The following is a 7,089-nucleotide window of genomic DNA, read 5'->3' as shown; positions in this document are numbered from 1 at the left end:
TTTTTGGGCAGCATCTCGTTTTGTAACATCTGCCCCATCTTTCCGAAATCACTCATCCGAGGTTAAAAAGGCTAAAAATGGGTCTGCTTTTAATTAGCAAAAGAACCCCAACAGCTCGGGTGGATTGTGAAACTGGCTGGCCAAGGACAACCCTTTTGGATGGGGAACGGGGATCTTTTCCCCTGACCGCTGCTCCAGGTGAGGAGTGGGAGGGAAGTCTTGGGGCTTCTCTGCAGCTACACAAGCCTCGACATGTCTCGTAATTAACATATTCATTAAATAATCATCCCTTGTGTGTCCAATGATGGTCAAGAGGCCGCGAGTCTCCTCGCCACAAGCAGCAGTGCAAATACCCTGTTGGAAGTTAAACCCTGCTGAAGTAATTGTTTAAAGTATTTGCAGCCAAGCAAAAACAGGAAAATGTTAGATGTTGCTTGTGTGCTAGCTGTACACACAGGCTAGCTATGTTCAGGCTCACTAATCAGCCTCCAAAAACCATGGGATGGCTTGAAATCTCACTGTTGTTTGGAAATTAGCCTTTAGAGGCTCTGCTTGTTTAACTCTGGCTTTATGTGACTCACAATATTTTTGGGGTGGTGAATGCTGATTTAGCTGCTTCCAGCTAAAAACATTCTTCTTCCTAACTACAAATCATGGGATTTGTGAAAAAAAATTGCAAGAGTTGGCAACATTGTGCATATGTTGGGTGGCTTTTATGGGAAGAGAGGTCATCGACGGCCTCTGCTTTCCTCCATCTGTTCGCATGGAGCATAGAAAGGCAATATCATTGCCACACAAAATCAGAAAATCACCATTATATCATAGAATAACCCGAGTTCAAAGGGACCCACAAGGATCACTGAGTCCAACTCCTGGCTCCACACAGGACTACTTAAAATGTAGATAGAAATGCCAGCTGCACTTTAAAAACCCATCTTCAAATCCAGAAGCCGTCCTGGGGGAACTGTACTGAGAATGGTGCTATGATGGTCACTTTGACCAAAAGAAAGCATTCTGAACAATATTTTAGTTTGTATATATATATTTAAATATAGTGTGGCCTTTTTCTGGGAACTTCATTTCCTCATCCCTTTCTCTTCTTCCTCCCCTCCCACCTGAAGTGATGGCTACCATAAAAGAGACTCCTTGGTCCCAGATGCATTCCATTTCCTGCAGTAAAAATTAAAATCATTGCCTTTTTTGTAAATATCTGCCAAGGATGGAGATGCACGACTTAAGAACTTTCTTCAACTGCTTTAGTTCTAAATGATTAAATCAGGAGGATTTGGTGAGCTATCCAGCATTTTCTAATTTGTTGCCATTGGCAGAAGCGCTGCAGTGAGTTACATCCAAACAAATTTGGTGGCAGCATCTGCTCTATAATGACCTAAATGTCTAAATCTAATTTTAGAAAGTGACTTTTAAAGAGTTCAAGAAAGGCTTTCACAGCTTGGTCCTGATTTTATTTTCACTCCTTTAAGCGAAGGGCTGATTCCTGGCATTTATATGGGCAGTGTTGGTTTACAGGTCCGTGGTAGGCCCCACGCCAGACCCACACGCAGTCACAAGGCCCTCACATTTTCAGATATTAGCACTGGTTGTGATGGAGGTGGAGGGGGGCTGAGCCCTCAAAGCTGCTTTGACTTACCCAGAAGCAAGCCTGAAGGGTGAGGGAATACATTGCAATACCCACCTGATGGAGCTGAAGAAAAATGGGCAAGCTTTGGTACTGAGCAAACCTTCAGCAGGCCTGACATGAAGCAGAAGTTAAAACCTATACTGGCATTTGGTGGAACTGGAATAACGCTGGCTATGCTAACCAGGCAGGGCACTTCAAACAAAAAAAGGTGCAGCAGAGTGGGCAGGATGTTGGCCTGGGAGGAGTCACCAGGCCACTGGCAAAACAACAAGGAAAAAACAGCAGCAAAGTTGGAAAGGTGCAAGGAACCCTGTTTCTGTGCAGCCTGTGTGTGGTTGCTGCTGCACACTGCCATGGCTGTCGTTCCTGGACTGACTTCTCGAGGTAGACTGGAAATATCCCAGCCAGTGGAGGCCGTGCTTGGGTTTCTCTGACTGCTCCCGGGAGGGTTCTGGTGACGTGAAGGGGCTGTGTGCAGAAACGTGTCTTCTTCAGTCATCTGTGTTTAAGGTTTGCCTGGTAGCACCTTGACTGCTGCACCTTGAACGTGGTTTTCTGGCTGTGTGAGCTGGGGAGCAAAGGGTGCCCGAGTAGGGTGGCAGGCCCTCAGGTGAATAAACTGGAGATAATTTCTGGGGAGGTGCCACTTGATCTGAATGCACAGTCCATCCCTGAGCACTGTCGTTTTATTCCTTATTACCAGCTCTGACCACAGCCCTGTCCCCGATGTGCTGGGTTGCCTTTGGGGCCTGCCTGTTGGGCTGGAGCTCGGGCAAACAGCACTACTGGAGCCTTCTGGCAACTCACAGCTTTTATAATCCACCTGGAATTAATACTAAAATACTCTTTAAAATCCCACTAGCAAGAAAGGCCTCTGTGTTCCTTCAGTTCTCAACCTTTTTGCATTTTTTTCCACAATTCCTTTCAGCTGTCGCTGATGGAAGTCACTGCTGGGGCTCCGCCGCTGACTGTTGCATCAGACTTGGGTTGCTGGGTTTTGCTCCGATTTGCTCTTTTGTCATCTGGAATTCCACTTTATTCCAAATCTGGATTTCTGAGCTTGGATGGGCCTTAGTGCCCAGGACTTCTCTGTAGGTGTATGTATGATGTTTACTTCCAGGCTATACAGGGGGTTAAAAATGTCTCATTATGTCATATTGTGCTCAAATAAAAGAATATAAATGCATAAATAGCACCGTATTTCTTAGCCATATGAGGAAATATGCTCTTGAAGGGTGTTTTATATCAGTAAAATATAATTCTGAAGTGAAACTAGTAACATTAATAATCCTGATGAAATCTACAATCAGCCTCAAAAGATAAAAGGGATCATTTCTGTACATGGCATAAATAAGCCCTTAAAGGACATGTTCAGTGTCTTCAGTCACGTATAGCTTTGGTTTCGTGTTTCAGGAATCTTGTTGTATGATTTTCTTTTCTTTTAAATCTAATGGTAAAAGCACTTTTCAGGTCAAAATAGTAAATAATGAATCACCCACAAATTCAGCTCATTTCCTATCTCTCACTGAAAAAATGTTGATTCCAGGCATGGGAGCGTAACTTTGAGCCAAACAGTAATTTCTTTATGGTGTGCATGACTCATAGGAAAGAACGCCTCATGGGGATGGCGGCAGAAAAAAAAATAAAATAAAGAAAACCCATCAGTAAATTTGTTTTAAAGGAACAGGCAGTCAAGTAAAGGGCAGAAGGTCAGCAAAGGCCCTCAGCTGTTTCTGCATTGCTCATGTGGTCCTCAGCCATCCTCCAGCTCCCCTGCCTCCACGTGCCCTCCCCGGGCTCTGTGGGAGCTGCCGGCACAGGGGCAGCGCTCAGGACAGGACAGGAAGGAAACCAAAACCAGAATCAAGAGAGAATTTCACGCCGTCTTGCAAGGCCCGGGGAACAGATGGCTTCTCTTCAGTGAATGCCCAGCGGTTGCTCTTGGTGTGCATGAGGCCTCTGATTCCCCACGCTGCAAGCCAGCATCAGCAAGCACCCCCTCTCCTATTTTTTATTTATTTTATTTTGAATGCCCAGTGCCTTGTTAGCAGCTTTACACGTCTTTCTTTTGCATCACTCTTTCCTTATCCAGAAATACAGATAAGAACGGGTTAGCCTCCTCCACCCGCTGCTTTGAGCTCTCTGGTCCCGTAGATGTTATAAATATTGCACGTCCCTTCTTGAAAGTGACTCCCCCTCGGGCAGATTTATTCAGGAGGGTAAATCGATACACATCAAGATATTTCACGGAAACTGATTGTGAAATAAAACAGCGTTTCAGCTCAGCTTTCAGCAGCAATATCTCATCTGATTTCCATTTCTTTTTTTTTTTTTCCCCCCCAGAAGTGCTAATGGATGATTAATTTCAACAAGTATTGCTATGTGCATTTACATAATTTTTTATGAGTAATTAACACATCTGGCCTTCTGTTCCAGAGTCAATGCCAGGTGGCCAGGAACACAAAACTAGACGATGGTGCAACACTGAACGGCAAGTGAATTAATTTAAAAAGTGATTCAGGTTCCAGCAGAGCATAATTTGGGACCTTGGGGTAAGCGCCTTTCCTTCTTAAGGATGTTGCAGCAAGTTTAGTTATGTACTTCTATACTGCAGTTGCTATAATAAATAAAATAGATAGCTTTGATCCTCAACGGACACTTAAAAGACAAAATAAAAATGGGCACTTCAGAAAAGTTTCTTATTTAAGAGTTAATTCCTGTTGATGTAGGAAAATGCATTACAAAATTAACATTTGTTTTTCAAAATAAGCCCATGAATTTAGTGTCTTCCCACTCAAACACACTTCCTCCCCTGCTAAAATACAACAGCGCTGGCGTTACCTGGGCTGCTGGATGGCACTGCTGGCAGACCCACCAGAGAGCTGCTTCCAGTGGGTGAGATTCGCTGAGCACAAATAACCTGCAGGAAGATCAGATTTGTTAATAATGGCTTGGCTTAAATTATTTACGCCCTGTTACCGGGTCAGGGAGAGAGCAGCTGCGAGCCACCATTTCCAGCTGCGATACATTGAGAGGGGTTGATGCATTAGGGGGAGTCGTGGGCTAGGCTTTGACAAACATTTGGGGAGGTGTAAGACTGGCACCAGCTTCGTCTCTGGTCCCCAGCACCTCTTCTGCATGGGATTTTGGGGCATCCAAGTGTGGGGCAGCCTGGAGCCTGCTGCACCAAGCGGCCTCATGGCCTGCTGAACGCGGTGCGTTATCTCACCGCTGTGGGCTATTAACTGCTGGAGACATATTCACCTTCCAAGCTTGTTAAACGGTATTTTCCTTCAACACTGGAGATGCAGAACAAGCTCCGGGGGTGCTGCACCCACCACTGAGCCCAGAGGCAGACACCGGGGAGCTCACCTCAGCCCGAGTAGATTTTCTACACCAGCTAACTGCAAGAAGCCGAGGCCTGGCCAGAGCACACATACGTGCTGAGGAGACCGCAGCAAAGGTGAGCGTGTGTGCTGAGGAGGCTGGTGAGGGTGGCTGTTTGACCATGGCAGCGGGAGCAGAGGGGAAAGATCTGGTTTTCCAGTGGGAAAGGCTACGTGGGATCTGGGAAAAGCAGCTCTAGCCACGTGTTGCTGTTTTCACTTGACATCAGAATTGGAAAGTTTGGTTTGGGAAGGAAAAAGCAATTAGTGTAACCGGGTCTGAAGGCCTTACGAGCCTGAAAATGTCAGCCTTTAGTTTGCAAACTGCCTGGGAAGGATCGGGTGGTGCACGGCACAATGTAGATAACAAAACAGACATTGGCTATGTCCAAATTAAATGGTTGTACTCTGCCTGTGATTACAGTGACCTCGGGGCGCACAGGACTGCAGGAGACTCACGCTCTTCATTACAATGAAGAAACCCAGCAGCTGGTAAATGGTGAATGTGAACGAGTAAAGGAGCTCACTTCAGGTTAGCACAGAATCACAGAATATCCAAGTTGGAAGGGACCCACAAGGATCATCAAATCCTACTCCTGACTCCACACAGGACCCCCAGAAATCAGACCCTGTGTCTGAGAGCAGTGTCCAAACATCCCTTGAACTCCGGCAGCTTGGTGCCATGCCCACTGCCCTGGGCAGCCTGTCCCAGTGCCAGACCACCCTCTGGGTGCAGAGCCTTTCCCTAACACCCAGCCTGACCCTCCCCTGTCCCAGCTCCGTGCTGTTCCTTCAGGTCCTTTGGCACCAGTGTTCATTCAGGTATCACTGAGAGATCAGTGACAATGCTGTGTTACATTTCTGATGGTGTTTTACATCCTATTCTTTCATTTCAAGTTAATTAACATTTTGTTTAATAATGACACTTTTGCACAGACAGGGGACGGCTCTTGTTTGTGCATTGGCTGGCATCACCCCAGTGTTTATCTGTCAAGAATATCTCATTTCACTGACTTTCGGATTAGATTTTAAAAGCAAGACCCTAGAGGGAAAATGCCCTTCACATTTCTCATGAGTCGATGTTTATGATGAGCAGCGTATGGCACTAATTATTTCTAACTTTCACTAAATCCCCTTTTCTTTCTTATTAGAACAGAATTAACCAGCTGGGATTTTGTTAGAGAGAAACTAGGCTTAAAACCACAAAGCTGCACTCCAGCTGGAGGTAGAAGAGCCAAGAGACAGAGGCCGAGGGGCCAGGCTGTTGGTGTTGTGCCCCTTCCTGCAGATCTCAGGGTGCTCCACTTCAAAGGGCAGCAACAAGAACGTCACAGAAAGCTTGCCTTCATGTTGTCATGGCCATCGTCACTTCTGTTTGTTTGTTTTAAAATGCTCCACTCCACTGGTGGACGTGGTGAGCTACGTTACAACACTGTTTCCAGACACAGTAGAATGTTTATAGATCTGTGGGGAAAGATTTAGCTATCTTTTGAAAACGGGCTATTTACATATCCAGGCCTAAGAGACTGATGTTCGGTGCCGAGCCCTCTTCCACCAGCCTCCCCCCTCCTCTAGGTCACTGCGGTCCTGTCGGTAGGGCTGGCCCCGACCTTTCTTTGTTGTTGTCCCTGCAGGGATGTGACCGTGACCCTCCAGAACAGGCGAGCTCTCAGTGACACCAAAGGCACAGGGAGACTGCAGGAGACCGAGATGGGTTCAGTCACACACCTGAACACAAAGAGGATGTCAGTGACCTTTGTAGGTAAGGTGCTATGAGCAGTGCAGGGTAGGAGTTCTCCCCAAAGCCATACCCACCCCATGGAAGGGCTGGTGGCCTAGTACCACACCAGTGCTCCCTCATTGCCCTGGGGGATCACAGCCCCACGGAAATACCGTCTGCTCTGACCCGGGGCAGGGAGATGAAGCAGGGGCTGCAGCCTGGAGCATCTTCCCCCAGAAGTACGGACAGCCACAAAGGCAGGCAAGGATTTCTGTGTACAAACAGAGCCCCTGTGGGGAACCGGGCCCGGGTGCAGGCTGGGGACCCAGCCCTGCTGTTTGCCT

The 7,089-nt window shown here is 46.9% G+C and overlaps 2 long non-coding RNA genes across 2 annotated transcripts; one reads left to right on the top strand and one right to left on the bottom strand.

Moving 5' to 3' along the window:
- Nucleotides 1–2,483: 2,483 nt before the first annotated feature.
- On the bottom strand, nucleotides 2,484–4,851 carry LOC118169488. The gene is made up of 2 exons (XR_004752146.1): nucleotides 4,481–4,851; nucleotides 2,484–3,892 (listed from the first exon to the last, which is right to left on the bottom strand). It is a non-coding gene; the product is annotated as an uncharacterized LOC118169488 (long non-coding RNA).
- An 89-nt stretch (nucleotides 4,852–4,940) lies between these two features.
- LOC118169487 lies at nucleotides 4,941–6,143 on the top strand. The gene is made up of 2 exons (XR_004752145.1): nucleotides 4,941–5,127; nucleotides 5,450–6,143. It is a non-coding gene; the product is annotated as an uncharacterized LOC118169487 (long non-coding RNA).
- Nucleotides 6,144–7,089: the final 946 nt, after the last annotated feature.

Source organism: Oxyura jamaicensis, chromosome 6, assembly GCF_011077185.1.
Source record: "Oxyura jamaicensis isolate SHBP4307 breed ruddy duck chromosome 6, BPBGC_Ojam_1.0, whole genome shotgun sequence".
Lineage (NCBI taxonomy): Eukaryota > Metazoa > Chordata > Aves > Anseriformes > Anatidae > Oxyura > Oxyura jamaicensis.
This window is presented reverse-complemented; position numbering and strand designations above follow the sequence as displayed.